This window comes from Primulina eburnea, chromosome 1, assembly GCF_022965805.1.
Source record: "Primulina eburnea isolate SZY01 chromosome 1, ASM2296580v1, whole genome shotgun sequence".
Taxonomy (NCBI): domain Eukaryota; kingdom Viridiplantae; phylum Streptophyta; class Magnoliopsida; order Lamiales; family Gesneriaceae; genus Primulina; species Primulina eburnea.
In genome coordinates this window covers 36,320,597-36,347,376 of record NC_133101.1, presented here as the reverse complement: position 1 = coordinate 36,347,376, position 26,780 = coordinate 36,320,597, and the positions used below count along the sequence as shown (strand labels likewise).

General features: G+C 39.0%; 1 long non-coding RNA gene across 1 annotated transcript in view; it reads right to left on the bottom strand.

Annotated features, from left to right (window-relative positions):
• Positions 1-10,882: 10,882 nt before the first annotated feature.
• Positions 10,883-26,780, bottom strand: part of LOC140829777 (uncharacterized) — a 29,214-nt gene continuing 13,316 nt past the window's right edge. Inside the window, exons 3-4 of the long non-coding RNA XR_012117527.1 lie at positions 11,088-11,564; positions 10,883-11,008 (exon numbers count right to left, since the gene is read on the bottom strand). This is a non-coding gene — a long non-coding RNA (uncharacterized lncRNA). The remainder of the gene's footprint in view (positions 11,009-11,087; positions 11,565-26,780) is intronic.

The window sequence follows — 26,780 nt, the reverse complement described above, 5'->3', positions numbered from 1 at the left end:
TATACCCTAAAAATTCATAACTATTCAATAATCAGTCCGTTTCTCAATCTGACTTCAATTCTACGATGTCTAATATGTCAAGAACATCATATATGAATTCCATTCAATTCTGACAACATCATAATTTCAAAGCATGTCAAAACGTAGTAAAACTTACGTCAAGTTGTAGTCTACGTTGCTAGGAACTCGGTACCGAAGTCGGAATTAAAATCTAACGGACGGATTGATCGTAAATCGAATTCTGGAATCAAGGAGCAAAGTTTTCCCCGGATTTCCGTTTTTCCGCTTTTCTGAAAGAAGCTTGCATGTGTATATATATATATATATATATATATATATATATATATATATATAAATATATATATATATATATACACACACACACATACGTAACATGCGAAATGGCAAATGGCTCACTCTTGGCCAACCACGTCTCGCGCATATGCGCGATCACCTTCCGCGCATATGCGCGAGACATTCTGTCTTGGCGCGTAGCTTCACGGGGACTCGCGCATATGCGCGACACTCTTCCGCGCATATGCGCGAGGATTTCTTCACAACTCTCGGGTTGTGTCGCGCATATGCGCGGATACACGCCGCGCATATGTGCGAGGCCTACTGTCTGCTTGGCGCATGTGCGCGCTTTCTGTCGCGCATGTGCGCCGATGCTACTGTCCTCGCACATACATTTCCACACGTATTCTTATTTCGTGTCCCGATTAATCCTCTCATAATCATGTCAAATTGTAATTCAATAATTATAGATTATTAGGATTAAATTTCCGGGCATTACATTTCTCCCCCCCTAAGATACGATTTCGTCCTCGAAATCACAAGCAATCAATCGTATTAATAATGAGTGTATATACAAAACTGTACACAAAAATCTACATCAGTGAAATAATGCTGGGAATTCTTGTCTCATATCCGACTCAGTCTCCCAAGTAGCTTCTGCGATACCATGACGAGTCCATTGAACTTTCACAAGAGGAATCGTCTTTGTTCTGAGCTGTTTTTCTTTACGATCGATGATCTGAATCGGTTTCTCGACATAACTCAATGTCTCGTCCAGCTCGGTCTCGTCTGGTTGCATAACATGTGAATCATAAGGGAGATATTTCCGCAGCATCGATACATGAAAGACATCATGTATTCCAGATAAAGAAGACGGCAATGCTAGTCGGTAGGAACAATCTCCTATCTTCTCGAGAATCTCATAAGGACCGACGTATCGTGGAGACAACTTCCCTCTCTTTCCAAATCGGACAACACCCCTAAAAGGTGAAATCTTCAGGAACACTCGGTCTCCTGCCTCAAATACCAACGGTCTACGTCGAAGGTTGGCATATTTGGCTTGTCTATCCTCGGCTGCCTTCATTTTCTTCTGAATCAATTTCACTTTTTCAGTCATATCTCTGATCATATCAGGTCCAGTCTCAGGAACTTTAGAGATATCATCCCAATACAATGGGGATCTGCATTTCTTTCCGTACAACGCTTCAAATGGGGCCATCTCAATACTCGTCTGATAGCTGTTGTTGTATGAAAACTCGCAAAGTGGCAATGCATCTTGCCAATTAGTGCTAAAATCAAGCACTACAGCTCTCAGCATATCCTCCAATGTCTGAATCGTCCGTTATGACTGTCCGTCAGTCTGTAGATGATATGCGGTACTCAAATGTAATTTCGTACCGAGAGCTTGTTGCAGACTGTGCCAGAAGTGCGAAGTAAACCGAGGGTCACGGTCTGAAACAATAGATTTCGGCACTCCATGCAATCTAACAACTTCTCTGACATAGATATCGGCCATCTGATCATATCTATATGTCATTTTGTATGGAATAAAACATGAAGATTTAGTCAATCGATCAATCACGACCCAAATCGCATCACAACCTCGGGAGGATCTCGGTAATTGGGTCACAAAATCCATGGAAATGTGATCCCTGATCAATTCAGGAATGGACAAACTTTGCAACAATCCTCCTGGTTTCTTTCTTTCAGCTTTCACCTGTTGGCAATTCAGACACTTTGATACAAATGTAGCAATGTCCGCTTTCATTTGTTTCCACCAATATTGTGTCTTCAAGTCATTATACATTTTCCTGCCACCAGGATGAATGCTAAATCGACTGTTGTGCGCTTCTGTCAGTATCTGCTGTCTCAAATTCGAAACATTCGGCACTACAAGACGATTATTCACATACAAAATACTATTTTGAACCTGATATTCCGATCGATGTCCAGCTCTAACCATAACAATCGACTTCTGTATATTCTGATCATCTTTCTGAGCCGCTTTAATTCTCACAATCAGCTCTGGTTCCGGTTGAATAGTATATAATCTCATTGGTCTCCTATCTGTCTCAAATACTAGTCCAGACAAACAGCAGTCCTCAATCAAATTCGAGACTCCCATAGTTGATAAGGATAGAGAACATACCTTTCGACTTAGTGCATCTGCTGCTGCATTAGATTTTCCCGGATAGTATTTGATTTCACAATCAAAATCTTTCAATAAATCCAGCCATCTCCGCTGTCTCATATTCAATTCTGACTGTGAAAAGAGATATTTCAAACTTTTATGATCAGAATAAATCTCGAACTTCTCACCATACAGGTAATGTTGCCATATTTTCAACGCAAAGACTATGGCTGCCAATTCAAGATCATGAATTGGATATCGAGATTCATGGGGTTTCAGTTGTCTTGAGGCATAAGCGATCACATGACCTCGCTGCATCAAAACACAACCCAATTCTCGGTGAGATGCATCACAATAAACAACAAAATCATCAGTACCTGACGGGATAGTCAACACCGGTGCACTGGTTAATCTCTTTTTCAATTCTAGGAAACTGGTCTCACATTCCTCAGACCAAGCAAATGGAGCATTTTTCTGAGTCAACTGCGTAATCGGTTTGGCAATGCTCGAGAAATCTTTAATAAATCGGCGATAATATCCTGCCAAACCCATAAAGCTGCGAATCTCTGGTACAGATGTCGGTCTTGGCCAAGAAATCACTGCCACAACCTTGCTGGGATCAACAGAAATCCCGTCTCCTGATATAATATGTCCCAGAAATATCACCTGTTTCAACCAGAACTCGCATTTCGACAGTTTAGCATACAGTTTCTCCGTCCTCAAAGTTCGCAACACAATCCTCAGATGATTAGCATGTTCAATCATATTCTTTGAATAAATCAATATATCATCAATGAATATGATAACAAAATCATCCAAATATTTCTGAAAGACGCGGTTCATCAATCCCATAAATACCGCCGGTGCATTCGTCAAACCAAATGGCATGACAATAAATTCATAGTGTTCATACCTGGTTCTGAATGCAGTCTTAGAGATATCAGAGTCCCTGACTCTCAATTGATGGTATCCAGATCTCAAGTCGATCTTGGAATACACCGAAGAACCCTGCAACTGATCAAATAAATCATCAATACGAGGTAATGGATATTTATTCTTTACCGTTGCCTTGTTCAGTTTCCGGTAATCTATACAAAGTCTCATCGACCCATCCTTCTTTCTCACGAACAGTACTGGAGCACCCCAAGGAGAAACACTCGGTCTGATATACCCCTTGGCCAGTAAATCCTCCAACTGTTCTTTCAATTCTTTTAATTCGATCGGTGCCATCCTGTAAGGAGCCCTCGAGATCGGAACTGTTCCTGGCATCAACTCAATGCTGAAGTCTATTTCTCGAATTGGAGGTAATCCAGGAATCTCATCCGGAAAGACATCAGCAAATTCACACACCACTGGCAGGTCCGCCAATGATGGGCTCGATTTCAGTAAGTCAACTGAATATACCAAGAATCCATCCGCTCCTTTCTGCAATAATCGTGTTATATTCATTGCAAATATCAAAGGAATTCTGGCTCGAGAACCCTTACCGTAAAATTTCCACTCTTCAGCCATCTCAGGTCTGAATCGAACAATCTTGTGGAAACAATCGACTGTAGCTCGGTACTTGGTCAGTGTATCAATACCGATAATACAATCCAAATCAGATATCCCAAGCACAATACAATCTAACTCAATCTTATGTCCATCGTACTGCAATATACAAGATTTCACAGACTTCACTGATATCAAACCTGTCCCTAACGGGGAGGAAACAGACACTACCGCAGATAATGACTCAATAGGTAATGCATGACTCAATGCAAACCTCTCAGAAATAAATGTATGTGATGCACCAGTATCAATCAATACGTACGCAGGATAACCAGAAATAAAACAGTTACCTGCTACAACGTCATCAGGTGCATCCTGTGCCTGCTCCTCAGTCAGAGCATAAACTCGGGCCTGCTGTCTAGGAGGCTGGCTCACTGTCTGGCTCCCTCTTGGCCTCTGCTGTGACTGGGTAGACGGTGCTGGCTGAAAAGAATGAACAGCAGATGGTCGTCTACCTGCCTGAGCCGCTGCTGATCCAGATGACTCAGCTGCCTGTAATCCCTGGGCACCTCTCTGGGGACAGACTCGGGCAAAGTGTCCCTGCTGCTTGCAAATACGGCAGCTGCCAAACACTCCTCGGCACTGCTCAGTGGAATGCTTCCCTCCACAAGTATTGCAAATAGGTCCGGTATAGCTCTGGCTCTGTCGAGGACTCCCAGAACTAGAAGAACTTCTCCCTGACTTCTTGAACTGCTTTCCTCTCGTCTTCAAGAAGTCCTTCTTTCCGCCACTACTGCTGCCACCTTCAAATCGAGGAGGTGGTTGCTGTAATCCCGGTGCTGGAAGCATAAACGAAGCTCCTCTCTGTCTCATCAGACCGGCTTCGGCTCCTTTGGCTCTATTCAAAGCATCGGTAAAGTTGTTCGGTCTTCCCGTGTCACCAACGTAAATATTTTCGGATTCAGGCCGTTAATGAACTGATCTGCCACAGCCTCGTCATGATCTGCCACATGTGGAGCAAAGCGCAACAGGGAAGAGAACTTGGCCACGTATTCCTCAATATTAAGTTGGCCCTGTCTCAAGTTGGCGAATTCGGCTCCCTTTTCTTTCCTATAAGACACTGGAAAGAACCGCTGATAGAATTCAGTTCTAAAGACATTCCAGGTAATAGTCGTACCTCGGGATTCCAATGCCCTCTTTGTGTTGATCCACCAGTTCTTGGCAATGTCATGCAATTGGTGTCCTATCAGTTTCACCCTCTTCTCATCAGAATATTCCAACGAATCAAACATCATTTCAATATCATCCAGCCAACTTTCACAATCCACTGAATTTTTTCAGTTCCTTTCAGAGTGGGTGGATGGAATGATTGGAATCTTTTTAACAGTGTCTCCATTGGAGTGGTTGTAACGTCCATGGGAGGGTTCGATGTACTACCCTGCTCCGGTACTCTTCTCGGAGGCGTATCTGAAACTCAAAAGGGTTAGCAATCCCAAACAAAATCCGGTTTCAATCCTCTTCCGATCATCTTACTGCTGATCCAGAATTAGCTCCAATTCATATTCAATAACACATGTTTTCAAATCAAATCAGATAAACAGATAAACATGTATTACAAAGCAGTAAATCATGCTAGCAATCAAAAGCAGGAAAGAAAACACATTCTACCCCGCTCACTAGCTTCTATCTCAATCTCAAGGATCTATCCCTCTGATACCACCTGTTGTGGGGACCCGGACGCTAATCATAGTCATAATTGTCATTGGGACTAATTAATCAATTATAAAACAGGGTCTAAAATTTTTTTTTTTAAATGCGGAACGTAGTGACAACAATCTAATATACAACTCAGTATATAATAAAGTACAAGTCCTGTACCGTCTACAATTCAGTACCAACTAAGGTTCAACAACTACTATCAAGTGTTCAAACCCTATATACAATCCAAGTCCGGAGCCTCCACTCTAATCACGATCTCTCCTCATCTCCTGGACCCTGAACCTGTCCCCCCTGTTGTCATGTACAAATACAAACAAGACAACAGCCGGATAACTCCGGTGAGAATAAATCCCAGTATAAATCAAAGAACATGCAGTCATATGTTCAATACAAAGTATGAAACAGATAACAGTAATACATATCAAAATTAGAAATGTAAACAATATCAATCTGTCGACAATACTCGTGACTCCATGATTCAGACTAGACTCATTCCTAGCCTAGGGATCCCGGTTTTCAGATGTGGCATTCCTATATCGACAACCAGTAATAGAAAAAACTCCAGTTCTATCCAAGTCGATATAACCAAACATCCAGTGTCCAGACGCATCCGTCATAGACTATGGTCTATCACCATATCTTGTGACATCGTGCAATGTACCCGTGGTTACCTGTCACTATCAGGTACTTCTGTCACAAGATTACTCGTCTAATGCATGCTCCTATAAATCCATAGAACAAGCATTTAAATCAAATCATTAAACACAATGATAAACAAATAATAAGTATGTGATTTAGGGAAACTCAAGTACATCCTACTTGAGTCGATGTCCCAATACACATTGACTTATACCTTCCGTTGCAATTTCGGTCTGGAATCCAAACTCTGTCAATCCCTCAATCTGACAATGGCAATACTAATAATCTCATATCAATATACCATTTGAATTACTAACAATCTGATTAATCTGGATTTAATTCAAAATCAACGGCATAATGGTACAGTCTTAGTATCCCCGTCAATACCAAATCAACAGACATCAATTACCAATCATAACTCCTATCCATTACAATCTGTAATTCAATCACAATTCAAATCTGTCCGGTATAAATCATTATACCCTAAAAATTCATAACAATTCCATAATCAGTCCGTTTCTCAATCTGACTTCAATTCTACGATGTCTAATATGTCAAGAACATCATATATGAATTCCATTCAATTCTGACAACATCATAATTTCAAAGCATGTCAAAACGTAGTAAAACTTACGTCAAGTTGTAGTCTACGTTGCTAGGAACTCGGTACCGAAGTCGGAATTAAAATCTAACGGACGGATTGATCGTAAATCGAATTCTGGAATCAAGGAGCAAAGTTTTCCCCGGATTTCCGTTTTCCCGCTTTTCTGAAAGAAGCTTGCATGTATATATATATATATATATATATATATTGATATATATATATATATATATATATATATATATATATATATATATATATACATACATACGTAACATGCGAAATGGCAAATGGCTCACTCTTGGCCAACCACGTCTCGCGCATATGCACGATCACCTTCCGCGCATATGCGCGAGACATTCTGTCTCGGCGCGTAGCTTCACGGGGACTCGCGCATATGCGCGACACTCTTCCGCGCATATGCGCGAGGATTTCTTCACAACTCTCGGGTTATGTCGCGCATATGCGCGGATACACGCCGCGCATATGCGCGAGGCCTACTGTCTGCTTGGCGCATGTGCGCGCGTTCTGTCGCGCATGTGCGCCGATGCTACTGTCCTCACACATACATTTCCACACGTATTCTTATTTCGTGTCCCGATTAATCCTCTCATAATCATGTCAAATTATAATTCAATAATTATAGATTATTAGGATTAAATTTTCGGGCATTACATATATACACATTAAGTCCAACCCAACATATAGACATAACTATGTAATATATTCAACTACGATTAATATGAAAAGCTCAACATATATATATATATATATATATATATATATATATATATATATATATATATATATATATATATATATATAATGCTGAACAATGCTTAGTACACATTTTAACATGCAATTGTTAGAGTATATTTTTACTTAATCTTGATTTTAGTTTTTTTATTTTGATAAAAAGATTGAAGTATTTTTGAAATTAACTATAATTAGTTTATACATAAAAAAATTAAATAATATTTCATAAATTATTATTTGAAACTTTTTTCTCATAGGGGATTCGAGTCTTTAAATTTAGCTGACGGCCAATAAATTTAAACAAGCATACAAATACAACCCTTAGAAGAATACATACACAGTGCATTAAGATCACACATTGTCTTTCCTAACAGTATCCACGGAACAGAGGAAAGCTCCCTTCAATCATATATTCTAAACACGGGAGTCCTAAACTTTGTCGACAGAAAACTGTACCATACCTATGTTTTCCAGTAAAATACATGAAGAGCTAACCAGCTCTGGCCGACGCACCATCACATCATCACTAACTCTAAATTGACGCGTCAATATCTTGAGGAAGTGTGTCAACTTCTTCAGATGATCAAGAAACTCAGCAGCTCCCTCTTGCGATGTGTGCGTGTGTGTGTAACTCGGAAAATAAGCACCACTAGTTATTTTAAACTACTATATCATGTTAACAACAACAAAATCTCTTGACAGAAAGAATGAATCACACCATGTAGAAAGCCTTAGGCTCTTTATATTATTTCATACCTAAGAAAAGTGAATTAATACTGTGGAGACCCAGACGCTAATTCATTTTCTTAATCATTATTGGGAATACTTGGATCAATTTAAATAACTGGGTCTAAATATTTTTTTAAATACAAATGCTGAAACATAATGGAATCAATCTGATATAAACATCATTATAAAAGTACAAGTCTTGTACAGTAAAATCAAACTAGGGTTCAACTACTATATATCAAGTGCTGAAGCCTATTCTACTTCTGGGTCTGAATCTCCACGCTAATTGTAATCTCTCATCCTCTTCTTGAACCTGATCATGTCCCACATGTTGTCATGCACACATACAAACACAATAACAGCAGGATAACTCTGGTGAGAATAATATTCCAGTATAAACAACATGTACATGCAATCATATAGCAAATATAAAAGCATGAAATAGATATCAATAACATGTATTAAAATCTGAAAGACATGAATCGATATAAAACTGTAAATCAACTAGTGACTCATCATCTCAGACTCGACTCATCTCTACTCTAGGGATCCTGGTTTGAATAAGAAATAACAAATCCCCCACCTACTCTCCCATTCGTGTTGGCGGTACGTTCATATTCCTGGACTTTGGTCATGTCAATCGAATGTCAGCAATAGAAGGTGGTCTACTTCTACGCAACATTGATATAACCAAATGTCCAGTGTCTTGGCAATCTCAGCCGAAGACTTGGCATCTCACTTGGCATCTCCGCCAAATTCTAGGCACATCCGCCCTGGTACTTCTGCCAATGAGTAGGCACATCTGCCTATGACTCTTTCTCGATATCTATCTTATTTTCTTTGCTTTTCTATAAATCAATAGAATAAGCATAAACATTCAAAAAATACAAAAGTATTAAACAATAACTAATAAGCATGTGATTTAGTGAAACTTAAGTCAAATCCAATTCGAGTCTTATCTCCCGGATCAATATTGATTTATACCTTTCTCTTGTCGCACTCTACGAAGTCGAAGTATCGGATTCAAATCGTGTCAATACTCAATCTGGCAATGACAATCGAATATACTGTATCAGTATACAACTCAAATCAAGACATCTCAGTCTTATCAAATTCTGACAGCACAACAATATAATTCAAAAGTACCGGTAATACAAATCAGTATATACCCATTCCAATAACTAATAATCAATCGACAAACATAATCTGATATCAAATCAAGTCTGATAAATAGTAACAATTTCCTATGGTATCTGTCCTTCAATCCGGTTTCGATTATACGATGTCTACTATGTCAAAAACACCATTTATCAATTATATCTAGTTCTTTCAATATCATGTTTTCAAATCATATAAAAACTTAGTAATACTTACGTCCATGTGAAGCCGCTAACACGAGAATCAAAGTAATGAACTCGGATCGAACTTTTGACGGATGTATCTTTCACATTATTCAAATTTCTACAAAGAAAAGGCATAAGGATTTTCACAGCGCTTCCTCCGTTCCTCTTTCTGAATTCTGAAGGAAATGAATGAAAGTTTTATATTTAATGTCACGCCTCGAGCCCGGGCCCGTGCCTGCGTGACTGCACAATAGGCCCCTATAGCAATTACTTCGTATTCGTCCTCGCTTTACGAAAATGATTAACCCAAGTTGCTATTGAAGTCCATTGTAGCCCTTTATAAACTCATTTTAAATATTTAATTTTCAGATGTGGGGCAAGGGTATCACAATCACCCCTCCTTCAAAACGTGACGTCCTCGTCGCGGCCTGACCACTCGATCCGCCAGCACCGAAAATCTAGAGGTGGCTCCTACAGGTTCAAGAGGTGGCTTCCGTCATGTAGCACTTTGCCCCGCAAGTTCAAGAGGTGGCTCCCATGCACGTAGCACTTTGCACCGCATAGCACTTAATTCTCGGTGTTTCATGCTGGTGACTGGCTCTGATACCATTCTGTCACGCCCCGAGCCCGGGCCCGCGCCTACGTGATTGCACAATGGGCCCCTATAGCAACTACTTCGTATTCGTCCTCGCTTTACAAAATGATTAACCCAAGTTGCTATAGAAGTCCATTGTAGTCCTTTATAAACTCATTTTAAATCTTTATTTTTTCACATGTGGGACAAGGGTATCACATTTAACATACATGTCAAGCCATGTGGTTAACTCTATGCACTACACGTCTCGCGCATATGCGCGACCCTCCTTGGCGCATATGTCTCGAAGCTTATCTTCTCGGAAGCTCGCGCATATGCGGGTCATCCTCCGGCCCATATGAGCGAGGTTCTCTGGACTTAGCATTGTCAAATACACATGCTTGCGCATATACGCGCCACGTCTTTTCTTGTCTTTCACGGTCTGATCTTTTCCGTCAATAATCACATCAATTATCAATAAATCATTTCAAATTACAATAGCAAAATTCTCGGGCTACAAATACTTACTTGAAAGGTAGGTGATAGTACAACAAAGTCCAACTGATTTTGGTCTAGAAATTCGGGCTTCAAAAGACTGAGACTTCGTGAACCCACTAGACTTGTATTAGCTTCTCGTACAAGTATTTTCAGTTTGGATTTTCTATCGTGCCACAATTTAGCTAACTTTTGAAAAATTGATTTTTTTCCCAATCGTCAACATTATAAGTTATCTGTAAATAGAAACATGAAAATATTTCTACAACATGTAATAAAAATTGAAATGGAATATTAAGTGACTGAAGATTTTACCTGAAGACAACTCCACATCTTATCCTTCACTTCTTCATCTATTTCATTCCATCCATCCAATATATATGGCACAAATTCCTTTATCATGCAACCTAGAAAAGAAGTGTGTAATTAACTGAATTATCTCTAATCGACTGTCCTAACTCATTACAATCAACCTCTTTTCGCTTGCCTTGACCACAAAGCATTTTCAACTTTGATGCTCCCCGACCGTTTTTCTTATCATTTTTGTTGTCATCAATCGGTTCTTTATATGAAAATCTTGGGATGAATTAGCTGCATTGTTAGAGTTCATTCCTAATAACCTACTAGCTACATGTTTCGGTAAAATGACAAAAAGAGGTATTGAAATATACAAGTGTACTTTATTTAAATAAAAAACGATGTAAAATAGAAGATATTACCTGAATTTCATCTGCGGATGCTTTGCTACGTTTTTTGCCCATTTTGCTCACCTTTTCAATGTCATGTAACGACCTTATCAAACATGTAGTAAGGCATGATACATAGCTGAAAATAAACAAGCAAAATTTTATTGGAACTGTAAATCAAGAGTTGTATAACTTGCAAAGAACATATATCATCAAAATAAATAACTATAAAATCTACAGCAGAAAATTTCAGTCATGTCTCAGTCACATCAATTCTGTCACACTCATTGATAAGTGGAATTTATTGTACTTTTATTACTTGTTTTTAACTTGGAATTTTGTGATTCTTAGGCAGGTTTTATTTGATTTGTTGTTGTTTTTGTTATTGTAGTTTGGAAGCTTAGAAATGAGAATTTGGAGTAATATAGTGATGAATTAGAAGGTGCAAAAGACAAAGCTTGCCGAAGCACGACCGCACTCGCGGTCTCCTCAACACCGCCCCCGCGGTCTTCCCCGAAACACAACCGCACCCGCGGTCCCTCCTAGCACCGCACCCGCGGTCTCACACGTTTGAAGATGGATTTTTCTGCCGAAGCAGCACCGCACACGCGGTCTTGATTACACCACACTCGCGGTCCATGCAAAACAAAGTCCGAAAAATCTGTAACTTTGAAGACTTCTAATAAAAGTAGAGGAAAATGGTGTGCTGCGTGCGGAAGCTTGTCTGGACTATAAAATGCTTCTATTATTCACCATCTTAGGTCATTGAGGAGCCAAGGGAAGGATTGAAGGCTACAAAGAAAGATTGAAGATCAAGTTCATCAAGTTCTTGAGAATTCTCTTGCACACTTTTGGAAAGGAATTTCATTGCACTCCAAGCTCTTGTTCTAAGTTCTTCTTTCTTTATTTTCATTTTTATTTGATATGTCTTGTTTAAGATTTGTGTGTTGTTTTATTTTTATTATGAACTAATTCTTATTTCTAGAGGAATGATGGAACAAAACTAGACATCATGTGTTGGGATTTATGATTTATGCTATATAAGTTTCCTTATTGTTCATTTGTATTTTTCCAATCTGAATGCTTTCATTTTATTGGACATACCTTGAATGATTCTTATGTTTATAATTTATCACTTGGAAAAGGGAAATTATAAACAAGAAAGGGAAAAATACATCGATAGTATTTATATAGTTCGGGAGGACATATAGTGCTATTGAAGCCATTAAAAGAATTTAGTGCTTTTTGTGTTATTTAATTATAGATTGTTGATGGGGACGTTACAATCTTTTGTTAGATAATTAGTATCTACTTAGCACTCGGGAGAGGGAGTAGATAAGTTAGAATTCTTGGTTAATGTGTAATAAGGACATTTATAATATAGCTACACAAGATAACACATGGTGGATAGTTGCGTGAAATTTGGATCTCTAGATCTTTTATTCCATAGTTATTTGTTATAAAAAGTTTGGTGTTGTACTATAATTTAATTTAGTTTCAAATCTAGTTATTGGTATAAACAAATCTGTCAATTGATTATTCTAAATAAAGTCGAGACTATTTCAATTACAAGCATGAATATAAATTTAGAAATACATTCCTTGTGGGATCGACACTTGTACTCGAAAATACATTTTATTACAAACTTGACGTTGTGCACTTGCAAGCAATTAAGAAAATACGCAACAAGTTTTTGGCGCCGTTGCCGGGGAGTGTATATTTTAAATTTATATTAGTATTGTTACTAATTAGTCTTTATTTTAATTTAGAGCTGTTTTTATTGTAATACATTAAACATTGATTTGTGTCTTATCTTTGTTTGACAGTGCATGCGAAGATCGCAAAATCTTGACTTGCTTATCTTTGATCCTGAAATCGAAAGAACCGCAAGAAGATTAAGAAAGGCAAGAAGAGAAGAGATTCGAGCAATGGCTGAAAACATAGATAATGAAAATCCACCCCCTGCAATACCCATCAGAGATCATTTTAGGCCGGTACTGAATGCTCATTACTCGGGCATAGCACGAGGGACTATTAATGCAAACAACTTTGAGCTTCAGCCAGCATTGATAAACATGGTTCAACAGAATCAGTTTGGAGGAGCCGCTACTGCAGATCCTCATTTACACCTCAGAACATTCCTTGAAATTACTGATACGGTAAAAATAAATGGCGTTTCTGATGATATAATTCGATTGCGTTTGTTTCCTTTTTCTCTTAGGGACCAAGCAAGAGGATGGCTCCAATCGCTTCCTTTGGGGAGTATCACTACATGACAGGAGTTAGCAACCAAGTTCCTTGCTAAATATTTTCCACCTGCGAAATCTGCACAGTTGAAGATAGAGATAAGTACTTTTAGGTAGACTGACTTTGAGCAATTATATGAGGCATGGGAACGTTATAAAGAGTTGTTGAGGAGGTGTCCAAACCATGGTTTTGAGGATTGGGTACAGATTGAATTGTTTTATAATGGTTTGAATGGACAAACAAGAGGCACTGTGGATGCAGCAGCTGGTGACACGATATTTGCAAAATCACCTGATCAAGCATATTATTTGCTTGAACAGATGACCATTAATAGCTATCAATGGCCGTCTGAGAGGTCAGGAATAAAGAAGCAAGCTGGAATTTATGCCATATATCCTATTACATCACTGACCGCTCAAGTTTCAGCTTTGAAAACTCAAATTGCAGCAATGAATAAGGCTAGTACATCAGAGGTTGAAAATGCATCGATTGTTACTGAAGAACCACATATTCCTGATGAGGCTCATTATATCAACAATAGGAATTTTGATGGCTACGGAGGATATCGAGTTAACCCTCCCCCTAACACTTATCATCCTGGTTTGAGAAATCATGAAAATTTTTCATATGCTAATAATAAGAATGTGTTGAATCCTCCACCGGGGTTCAATACATCAAAGGGGGAAGGAAAACCTTCACTTGAGGATTTAGTTGGGACATTTGTTGTTGAATCTAGTAAAAGGATGACTATGACTGAATCTCGTCTTGATGGCATGGAAACTCACATGGGAAATATGGGAGCCACAATGAAATCATTGGAGACACAGATTGGTCAATTGGCTAATGCATTGAGAGATCAAAATAAAGGTCAATTCCCAAGTAACACTGAAGTGAATCCAAAGGAGCAATGCAAAGCTGTAACTTTGAGAAGTAGAAGAGAACTTGAGGTTAAAAATTCCAAAGAGAAGGATGAAAATGAGATAACAGTTGAAGAAGTTGAAACTGAGGGATCCAAAGCTGAAGTTGAAGTTAAACAACCTCCGGTATTTAAGCCAGTTCTTCCATATCCGCAGAGGTTCAAAAAGAAGAAATTGGATGATCAATTTGCTAAATTTTTGGAGATTTTCAAGAAGATTCACATCAACATTCCATTTGCTGATGCTTTAGAGCAAATGCCAAACTATGCAAAGTTCATCAAAGATGTGATGTCAAAGAAAAGGAAGTTGCATGAGTTCGAGACAGTAAAGTTGACCGAAGAGTGTAGTGCCATACTCCAAAGGAAACTACCACAGAAACTCAAAGATCCAGGGAGTTTTACTATTCCTTGTGTTATTGGTGGTTCTAGAATCAATAAAGCTTTATGTGATTTAGGTGCCAGTATTAATTTAATGCCTTTTTCTATTTACAGGACTTTGGAGCTTGGCGAGGTGAAGCCTAGCACTATTACCCTGCAGCTAGCGGACAGATCACTTACATATCCACGGGGGATAGTGGAGGATGTTGAAAGGGGATCGGTTACGGTGACCGGAAGCGCAACGGAAGTTCAAAATTTCGATTTTTGTTCAAAAATTTCGGCCACCATGATATCTTGTGCAACAAATACAACAAACACCAAATATGTCAAACATAGGGTGTAAGAAAATCGTTACCTATCAACCTCTTGAGGTTGATGATGGCTCCAACTAAGGTGTAAACACCTTAGCTCTTGAAGGTAGACAATCTACAAGCTTCACCTTTCTTTTGGACTCCTTTCTTCCAATCAAGCCCACCACCAACTAGGTAGATCCACCTTACACTTGCACTAGAAAATGAATGGCATTTTTCTTTGAGAAGTGAGTGTTTTTCTCCAACAATTGAAGAACACAAAATGAAGAAAAATGGAGAGAAATCTAGTGAGAAATTTCGGCCATGAGGAGTGTGGGAGGAGGGAAGGAAGACTAGCCTTGGTTGTGGGAAAAAATGTTCCAAAAAGTTGCATGCCATGCCTTGAAAACACAAAAAGTAGTCTCCCAACCTTTCACCTCCCATGCATGCATATTATATGGTTTTTAATCAAATTAAAAACCTTGGACTAAATTTTAATTATCTCAAACATATTTGAGACTAATTAAACATTACTTGAATTTACCCAAGTCCCACTAGTTAAATAATTAATTTAAATTGAGCTCTACAAGAATCAATATAATTTAATTAATTCAACACTTGAATTAATTTAATTATTTGGACTCTACTAGGTCCACTAGTGTTTAATTAATTCAACACTTGAATTAATTTAATTTAGTCCATAATAATGTTTATGAAAATCACAATTTTCAATTACATTATTCACTTGGCCAATTTTAATTTAGGAACACTTCCTTAAATTAAAATTTACATTTCTCTCATAGAGGTCATACTTCTATTTTTCTTTACACTTATAAACTCATTTATAAGTCGTTCAACACATTGAACTATTTTTCTCCTTTATAGAAGTCATACTTCTAATTTTCCTTACGCTTATAAACTCCTTTATAAGCCGTTCAACACATTGAACTATTTTTACTTCTCAACGGGATCTAGAAAGCTAGTACTTGTGTGGCCCTCAATGGTTCATTGATACAACTAGCCGTGGGTTCACATCTCCATGTGATTCGGACTAAACATGTCCTTATATGAGCATACCCCAATTGCTCCATTCTTACTTATCAACTCCTTGATAATAAGAACGTCAGAACTCAAGTCTGATAGTACCCAACCAATCATGTTAAACGCCTAGCAGCATCGCTTACATGATTCCCTAGGTATCAAATGATAGTGTCTGCAAGAACCATTCTATTATGGTTAGCGTACAGTACGGTCCCTTCAACTCGTATATCCCGATCGATTCGACAACCATTGGTTTATCGAGAGTTGTCAATGAATCGATACTATGTGTCATGTCGTAGTTGCATCGATGGTGTAATCTATGAAACCCCTTTCATAATTACAACCATACTCTGGCCAGAGATTTCAACCTGCATACACATGATAACACATAGGATATCCATACCCGAAGGTAAGCGGTGAATCCCCGACTACAATGCATCGACTCCTATGTGTTTCGACAGAACACCCAACCTTGCCACCTATTGACCCCATGAGAGTCGGTAAACAAGTCAAAGTGTAATTCTAGCACATAGAGTCTCAATGTTGTCCCGGGTCATAAGGACTAATGGTGTACAACCATAAACTAGGACGTTTCCACTCGATAAATGAGAACCACTTGGAAAGTCCTTTTATGGAGGGTTGTTCAGTGCACTCAACAAGGAGCACCTATCTGCACGTTCGGACATCACAATGTCCCCTACCAATGAAACATGGTACTCACATCGCAGATACTAGTCTCTAACTCGAGCGGCCTATATCCTTCTTAGTGGCGGCTGAATCGACTAGGAACCGTTTAGAATATACAGTATTACAAATATGAGTTTCATGATACTCATCATATGAGCATCTCATATTCTTTCTACCATTTGTATATTCAAGGGCTTTATCTATGCAACTAGCATGGGTATACAGATAAAGATGTGCCATAATAATAATTTCAAATATTATTAAAATAAAGATTGCTTATACATAGAGTTTCATTGTGAACACTCGGCCAACACTTGGCTCGACGGGCACCTACTCTAACAATCTCCCACTTGCACTAGAGCCAACAACCCATATGCATTAAACCCATTGATTCGCGATGCTTGTCGAATAATGGTCCAGGTAAAGGTTTAGCTAGTGGATCAACAACATTATCGGCGGAGCCGACTGTGTCAAAAGACACTTCTCCTCTTTCCACAATCTCTCCGAGGATGTGGTACTTTCTCAATACTAGTTTGGATTTCTGATGAGACCTTGGCTCCTTTGCTTGAGCTACAGCTCCCTTGTTGTCACACAACACCGGGACAGGAGCAACTCCATTAGGAATGACGTCCAACTCTTAGAAGAAATTCCTTATCCAAACAGCCTCCCTTGCTGCATCTGATGCAGCAATGTATTCGGCCTCTGTGCTGGAATCCGTAATATTGTCTTGCTTGGAACTCTTCCAAGAGACAGCAGCACCATTGAGCATGAATACAAAACCAGAGGTTGACTTCGAGTCATCGATATCGCTTTGGAAGCTAGAGTCGGTATAGTCTTCCAATTTTAGTTCTCCACCCCATAGACCAAGAACAATTTATTGGTCCTTCTCAACTACTTGAGGATGTCTTTCACAGCTTTCCAGTGTGGAAGACCAGGGTTCGATTGATATCTACTCACTACACTTAGTGCGAAAGCCACGTCAAGACGTGTAGATATCATCCCATACATGATGCTACCAATTGCCGAAGCATACGGAATGCGTGTCATCGCCACTCTCTCTGCATCAGTCTTGGGAGACAGACTTGGATAGGGACACGCCATGACACATTGGTAGATGTCCTCCCTTGGACTCATCCATCGAGAACGGCTTCACGATGGTATCAATGTATGTGGACTGGGTGAGACCAAGCAATCTTCTCGATCTATCTCTATAGATCTGTATTCCCAATACAAAAGATGCTTCACCCAAGTCCTGCATCGAGAACTTACTCGCAAACCATATCTTAGTTGATTGCAACATTCCTACATCATTCCCAATGAGTAGAATGTCATCAACATACAACACAAGGAATGTCACAACACTCCCACTGACCTTCTTATACACATAGGGTTCCTCAGGATTCTTAGTAAATCAACTCTTTGATTGTACTATCGAATCTAAGGTTCCAACTCCTAGATGCCTGCTTTAGACCATAAATAGATCTCTGAAGTTTGCATACCATATGCTCACTTCCGATAGATGTAAACCCTCCAGGTTTAGACATGTAAATAACTTTCTTAAAATCCCCATTAAGAAAGTCTGTCTTGACATCCATCTGCCATATCTCATAGTCATACCATGCAGCTATGGCTAGCAAATCCTTATGGACTTGAACATTGCAATTGGAGAAAAGGTTTCCTCAAAGTCAACTCCTTGTCTTTGAGTATATCCTTTTGCCACCAATCGCGCCTTGAAGGTCAATACCTTCCCATCCGTCCCAAGTCCCTATGGGAACCTTTCCCTCAGGTGGATCTATAAGATCCCACACTTGGTTCGAATGCATGGAATTCATCTCAGATTCCATAGCTTCAAGCCATTTGGATGAATCGGCATCAGATAACGTTTCCTTGAAGGTCCTTGGATCAAATCCATGGTTAGGCTCATCATGGTCCTCTTCAAGAAGCAGACCATATCTCATAGGTGGTCTCGAGACTCTCTCGGATCTTCTAGGAGCCTGTATCTCCTCTCTTGGCTCTTCGGGTGTGGGTTCTATAATTGTGGGTGTTTCTCGAACCTCTTCGAGTTCTATCATCTCCCCTTTTCTATCCAATAGAAAATTCCTTTTCCAAAAAGGTTGCATTCCTAGAAACAAACACCTTTGTTTCTTGGGGATGATAGAAGTGATATCCAACTAAAATCCTTGGATATCCCACAAAGTAACATAAAATGGATCAACTATCCAATTTATCTCCCACTACCTGCTTCACATAAGCAGGGCTCCCATATTCTAAGATAAGAATATTTGGGAGGCTTACCCATCCATATCTCATATGGTGTCTGCCTTTGAATGGACATTTAATTGAATATCTTTCAATTTTAAGTTATAGAGATCGTTTTCAAGTTCTCAAGTACCAATCAAACATTCATTCTTGTAAATGTTGCAAACACCTTTGCTAAATAAACAAGAATATCCATCTTTATCACAATAGAAATGGAAATAATGTTTTCACCAAAAAGGTACAAACAAAACATCTCTTAAAATTAACTTAAAATCTTTGTTCAACAATAAGTAAACATTTCTTAAGGTCTTGGCAGCAACTCTTGCTCCATAGCCATCCTCTAGAAGGTTACACCTTCCTTAAGCATTCTACTTCTTCCCATCACCTATAACTCATTATAGAGATGTGAGTCATAACCGGTATCTAATACCCAAGAAGTAGAGTTATTTGAAATGTTTACTTCAATTTAGAACATACCGTTTCCTGAACTCTTCTGGGCCAGATATTCTTTGCAATTTCGCCTCCAATGTCCAGGCATCTTGCAGTGATGACAAACATCACTAGTCTTGTCAGCCCTAACTGGTGTGGCTGCCACAACGGGATTCGGAGATTGCCTCAACAAGGGCACGTTCTTCTTGGGACGTTGGAAAGAACGCTTCTTTCCATTCCCATGTGGATCAATCTTCGTACCAGATGAAGAACCCACATAAAGAACCAACTTCTCTTTCTTGATGGTGGATTCAAACGTAACATGCATGTTTACCAACTCCTCAAGGGTTGGTTCCATCTTGTTCATGTTGAAGTTCACCACAAAAGGATCAAATGAGCTAGGCAGCGATAACATCAACACGTCGGTGGTCAACTCCGAAGGCAAGATCATATCCATGCCAACGAGCTTGTCCACGAGCCCAATCAATTTTAGGCCATGCTCATGGACCGAGGCCCCATCTCTCATGCGCAAAGTGATCAGCTCCTTGACGGTAGCATGCCTAAGAGGCCGTGTTTGCTCACCAAAAAGCTCCTTGAGGTGCAAATGAATGTCAGCAGCATTCTTTGCACCCTCAAAACGCCTCTGCAGCTCATCATTCATAGAAGTCAGCATATAACACCTGGCTATCAAGTCATGGTCACACCATTCCTTGTAAGCCTGCAATTCCTCAGGATTGCAGTCAGTCAGAGCCTCAACAGGGGGCGACTCAGTCAGTGTATATGCTACCCTTTCCGAATTCAAGACTATTTTTAGGTTTCTTAGCCAAGTGAGGTAATTAGGTCCGGTTAACATGTGTTTGTCGAGTATTGCAGATATCGGATTGCGAATCGAAGACATTGTCAATTTGTACTGAAAAGTAAAAACTGATAAATGTTGATACTATTTTAAAATATTTAGTAAGATATGAAGTTTGGACTTTTACTTCATAAATATTTGCTCCCACTGTTTTGACATCTTTCACTACCCTCTAGTGAAAACGGGAAACTCCTTTCCTCAGTAGGTACGTAAGGTCCAATTAGCGAATTATGATCCCGATTATACAGCCAATCACAATTCCTAAAAGGTAGTTTCCCAATTGCATCACAATGCAACCCTTAACGTAAACTTTTGTCTCACGTTTGATTAGGACCCATTATAGACGTCGTTCATCTTTACGTGTCAAGCCTTACCCATCGATGTTGAACCTTAATGGACGGTCGCCATGAGTTCCCCCAATTATCTGAGCCGAAGTCATGGGAGTTCCACGTAGTTCACATCACCATGTCAATGGATGTCACAGCTTTCCGGCACCCAAGGCCCCCACAATAATATGAGCCGAGCCCCGAGTACGGGTAGCGTTCATCATGCACCCATTGTCGATGGAAGACAAGGAAATTATAACCAATTTTATAATTCCCCTTTTCGGGCTTGATATTAATTTTGAATCTTATTCAAAATGAGGGTTTTTAGTTTTGAAAGGTCTCATCATTAATTTTTTTATTTAAAAGCTCGCCATGTTTGATCGTATGTTTGCCGGATTCATGCAACTTTGTTATTATCATAATAATAACGCACATACTCATTATTTATAACATATCATGCATATATTATAAACAGTAAACAAACAAGGATGATCAATCGCCCCAATACTAATGGACCGTGTGAGCTAAACACGGGCCTAGGTCCAATCCTAGGGTAAATGCACGGGATGCAAATGCAACTATTACATTAGCTTCCAATATTTACATGTCTTCGATCTTCATAATCATCATGGCCTCCATCTTCCAATCTTGATCATCCACTATACTAATATTTACAAATAAATATCCATGGCAAATAGGGATACATCTCATGGGGTGGGAACGGGCCATAAACCAAGCCCACTTTATAAATTGATAATTATTACAATCATTCAACACAAAATATCCTAGCATACACCTAGCAAATTGGGCTTGGGCTTTTGATCATCCTTCATGCATAATATCACATATCATACACCATCAATTAATTATCACAATAATTAATTGATCCAATATTATATATCTTGATCCAATCACTAACCGCCACGATTATAAACTAAATTAACAAAGTATACAAACACCTTTGTCTACTTTCCAATTAATTTATTTATAACCGAATTTCTTGTAAATCACCATTTACTATAAATAATTAAAGTCCAACTTAAATTATTTATTTCATGAGAAAATATTTGCAACTTTTGTAATTTTAAACTTAAGGGCCCAAAAACTCATTTTTCACTAAAAATATTTTGGCCCATTTAAAATCACAAATGTGTTGGCCATCCAATGGCCCAACAACTCAAGGCCCATGACACTTTGATATTCCAAAACACTTTTGGAAACCCTAGCCGTCATCGCCGTCGCCGGAGCTCCGTCGCCGGATTCCGGCAACAAAAAATTTTTTTTATTATTAAAACTAGAGGTTTTCGGGCAGCCCCTAGGGCTGCCCTTGCTGCCCGTTTCGGGCAGCCCCTCGGGCAGCTTGGGATGCCCGAAATGTTGCTGCCAAAATTTGTCCCAAAGGTGGCCTTAATTCGATGCAAAATTTTGTTCTCATGCGGTTAGAAATCGATCTCAACATAATATCTTGTATTTGCTACACAAAAACGTAACCATAGCTCGGATACCACTTGAAAGGAGATCGGTTACGGTGACCGGAAGCGCAACGGAAGTTCAAAATTTCGATTTTTGTTCAAAAATTTCGGCCACCATGATATCTTGTGCAACAAATACAACAAACACCAAATATGTCAAACATAGGGTGTAAGAAAATCGTTACCTATCAACCTCTTGAGGTTGATGATGGCTCCAACTAAGGTGTAAACGCCTTAGCTCTTGAAGGTAGACAATCTACAAGCTTCACCTTTCTTTTGGACTCCTTTCTTCCAATCAAGCCCACCACCAACTAGGTAGATCCACCTTACACTTGCACTAGAAAATGTATGGCATTTTTCTTTGAGAAGTGAGTGTTTTTCTCCAACAATTGAAGAACACAAAATTAAGAAAAATGGAGAGAAATCTAGTGAGAAATTTCGGCCATGAGGAGTGTGGGAGGAGGGAAGGAAGACTAGCCTTGGTTGTGGGAAAAAATGTTCCAAAAAGTTGCTTGTCATGCCTTGAAAACACAAAAAGTAGTCTCCCAACCTTTCACCTCCCATGCATGTATATTATATGGTTTTTAATCAAATTAAAAACCTTGGACTAAATTTTAATTATCTCAAACATATTTGAGACTAATTAAACATTACTTGAATTTACCCAAGTCCCACTAGTTAAATAATTAATTTAAATTGAGCTCTACAAGACTCAATATAATTTAATTAATTCAACACTTGAATTAATTTAATTATTTGGACTCTACTAGGTCCACTAGTATTTAATTAATTCAACACTTGAATTAATTTAATTTAGTCCATAATAATGTTTATGAAAATCACAATTTTCAATTACATTATTCACTTGGCCAATTTTAATTTAGGAACACTTCCTTAAATTAAAATTTACATTTCTCTCATAGAGGTCATACTTCTATTTTTCTTTACACTTATAAACTCATTTATAAGTCGTTCAACACATTGAACTATTTTTCTCCTTTATAGAAGTCATACTTCTAATTTTCCTTACGCTTATAAACTCCTTTATAAGCCGTTCAACACATTGAACTATTTTTACTTCTCAACGGGATCTAGAAAGCTAGTACTTGTGTGGCCCTCAATGGTTCATTGATACAACTAGCCGTGGGTTCACATCTCCATGTGATTCGGACTAAACATGTCCTTATATGAGCATACCCCAATTGCTCCATTCTTACTTATCAACTCCTTGATAATAAGAACGTCAGAACTCAAGTCTGATAGTACCCAACCAATCATGTTAAACGCCTAGCAGCATCGCTTACATGATTCCCTAGGTATCAAATGATAGTGCCTGCAAGAACCATTCTATTATGGTTAGCGTACAGTACGGTCCCTTCAACTCTTATATCCCGATCGATTCGACAACCATTGGTTTATCGAGAGTTGTCAATGAATCGATACTATATGTCATGTCGTAGTTGCATCGATGGTGTAATCTATGAAACCCCTTTCATAATTACAACCATACTCTGGCCAGAGATTTCAACCTACATACACATGATAACACATAGGATATCCATACCCGAAGGTAAGCGGTGAATCCCCGACTACAATGCATCGACTCCTATGTGTTTCGACAGAACACCCAACCTTGCCACCTGATGACCCCATGAGAGTCGGTAAACAAGTCAAAGTGTAATTCTAGCACATAGAGTCTCAATGTTGTCCCGGGTCATAAGGACTAATGGTGTACAACCATAAACTAGGACGTTTCCACTCGATAAGTGAGAACCACTTGGAAAGTCCTTTTATGGAGGGTTGTTCAGTGCACTCAACAAGGAGCACCTATCTGCATGTTCGGACATCACAATGTCCCCTACCAATGAAACATGGTACTCACATCGCAGATACTAGTCTCTAACTCGAGCGGCCTATATCCTTCTTAGTGGCAGCTGAATCGACTAGGAACCGTTTAGAATATACAGTATTACAAATATGAGTTTCATGATACTCATCATATGAGCATCTCATATTCTTTCTACCATTTGTATATTCAAGGGCTTTATCTATGCAACTAGCATGGGTATACAGATAAAAATGTGCCATAATAATAATTTCAAATATTATTAAAATAAAGATTGCTTATACATAGAGTTTCATTGTGAACACTCGGCCAACACTTGGCTCGACGGGCACCTACTCTAACAGATGTTCTGGTAAAGGTAGACAAATTTATATTTCCTGTTGATTTTGTCATAAGATCAGGAGACTCCGCTTATCTTTGGAAGGCCAATCTTGGCCACTGGAAAAGCTTTGATTGATGTGCACAAAGGAGAGCTTACATTGAGAGTAGGTGGAGAAGAAGTCATGTTCAACATCTACAACACAATCAAAGAACCAAATGAGGTAAGTACTTGTAATAGTATTGATGTAATTGAATCATGTGTATCTCATGTTGGTGCAGGTAGGATGACGAAAGATTCCTTAGAGAGATGTTTGTTGGAATCAGCGTCTGCACTGGATGAAAGTGATTGGGATGTTCAAGAAGAGATACTAGCTCTCAATACACTGCCTGAAGAAAAGAGTGATGTGCATCATGTAGAGCTACTTGAAGATGCAAGTAAAGAGGTACCAAAGCATCTCCTGAATTGAAGGAATTTCCAAGTCACCTTTGTTATGCATTTTTAGGTGAAAATTCAACATATCCGGTAATTATCTCTTCCTTTCTTACTTGTGTTGAAAAAGAGAAATTGTTGAGAGTGTTGAGGGAATTTAAATCTGCTTTGGGATGGACAATTGCTGATATAAAGGGGATTAGCCCTACTGTTTGTATGCATAAAATCTTGATGCAGGAGTCATATTCACCTTATGTTGATCATCAGAGAAGACTTAATCCAGCAATGAAAGAAGTTGTGAGGGCTGAGGTATTAAAACTGTTAAATGCTGGTGTTATTTATGCTCTATCTGATAGCTCGTGGTTTCACCAGTATAAGTAGTGCCTAAGAAAGGGGGAATAACTGTAGTTAGAAATGAGAATAATGAATTGATTTCAACTCGTCCGGTGACTGGTTGGCGAGTATGCATAGACTACAAGAAATTGAATGATGCTACTAGGAAAGATCACTTCCCTCTTCCCTTTATTGACCAGATGCTTGATAGAGTGGGTGGTTATCATTATTATTGCTTTCTAGATGGTTATTCAGATTACAATCAGATTGTCATAGCACCGGAGGATCAGGAGAAGACTACCTTCACTTGCCCCTACGGTACATTTTCTTTCAGAAGAATGCCATTTGGTCTGTGCAATGCACCTGCTACTTTTCAGAGGTGTACGATGGCCATATTTTCTGACATGGTCGAGGAAATAATGGAGGTTTTTATGGATGATATCTCTGTATTTGGATCATCTTTTGATCACTGTTTTCAAAATCTAATGCTTGTTTTGCAGAGATGTCAGGCGAAGAATTTAGTTTTGAATTGGGAAAAATGTCACTTCATGGTTCCAGAAGGTATTGTGCTTGGGCATAAAATTTCGGCTAAAGGAATAGAAGTTGACAGAGCCAAAGTTGTGGCAATTGAAAATCTCCCACCACCGAAGAATGTGAAAGGGATCAGAAGTTTCTTGGGACATGCCGGGTTCTATCGTCGTTATATCAAAGATTTCTCTAAAATTACTAAACCTTTATGTAATTTGTTAGAGAAAGATTCGACATTTATTTTTGATGATGATTGTTTGCAGGCATTTAACAGGATCAAGAAAGCACTGATTTCTGCTCCCATTATGATAGTTCCTGATTGGAAGGAGCCCTTTGAGCTCATGTGTGATGCTAGCGACTATGCTGTGGGAGCAGCATTGGAACAGAGGCGAGACAAGATGTTCAAGGCTATATACTGTAGTGACCCGTTCCAGAATCACCTACTAGGCAAGAACTAAGCATGCAATTAACCTAATTAACAATAATCAGAGATAACAGCGGAAAATACCAACAAAATAATGGTTATACAACCCAATCGAAGTCTAGAATAACTCAAAATAAAATACCCAATACAACCATATCGAAATAGAATAGTACTGAAAACTAAACCAACCAGATACTCACTGTCCTCCTCCTGCTCTTCCCGAGCTGTCCAACCTGAGGCCTGCCCCGTGGGAATGGGGTGTCCAAGAATAAACAAAACCGAGGACGTGAGCGATAAGAACGCCCAGTACAAAAGTATGAGTATACAAACCTATATGAAATGCACATGCTATGATATGATACCAGGGTAGTCAAGAAACAGGAATCACAAAGGATCTCAAAATGCTCAGTCTAGAGGCGCCAAGTGGATAGTGCCGCGCGGTCCAACCTCTGGGTCACTGCATCCACTACAAGACAGACGTGGACCTAAAATGTCCCGGACCACCGAAGCCCTCCCGACCCGTCGGCCACTGTGTACTC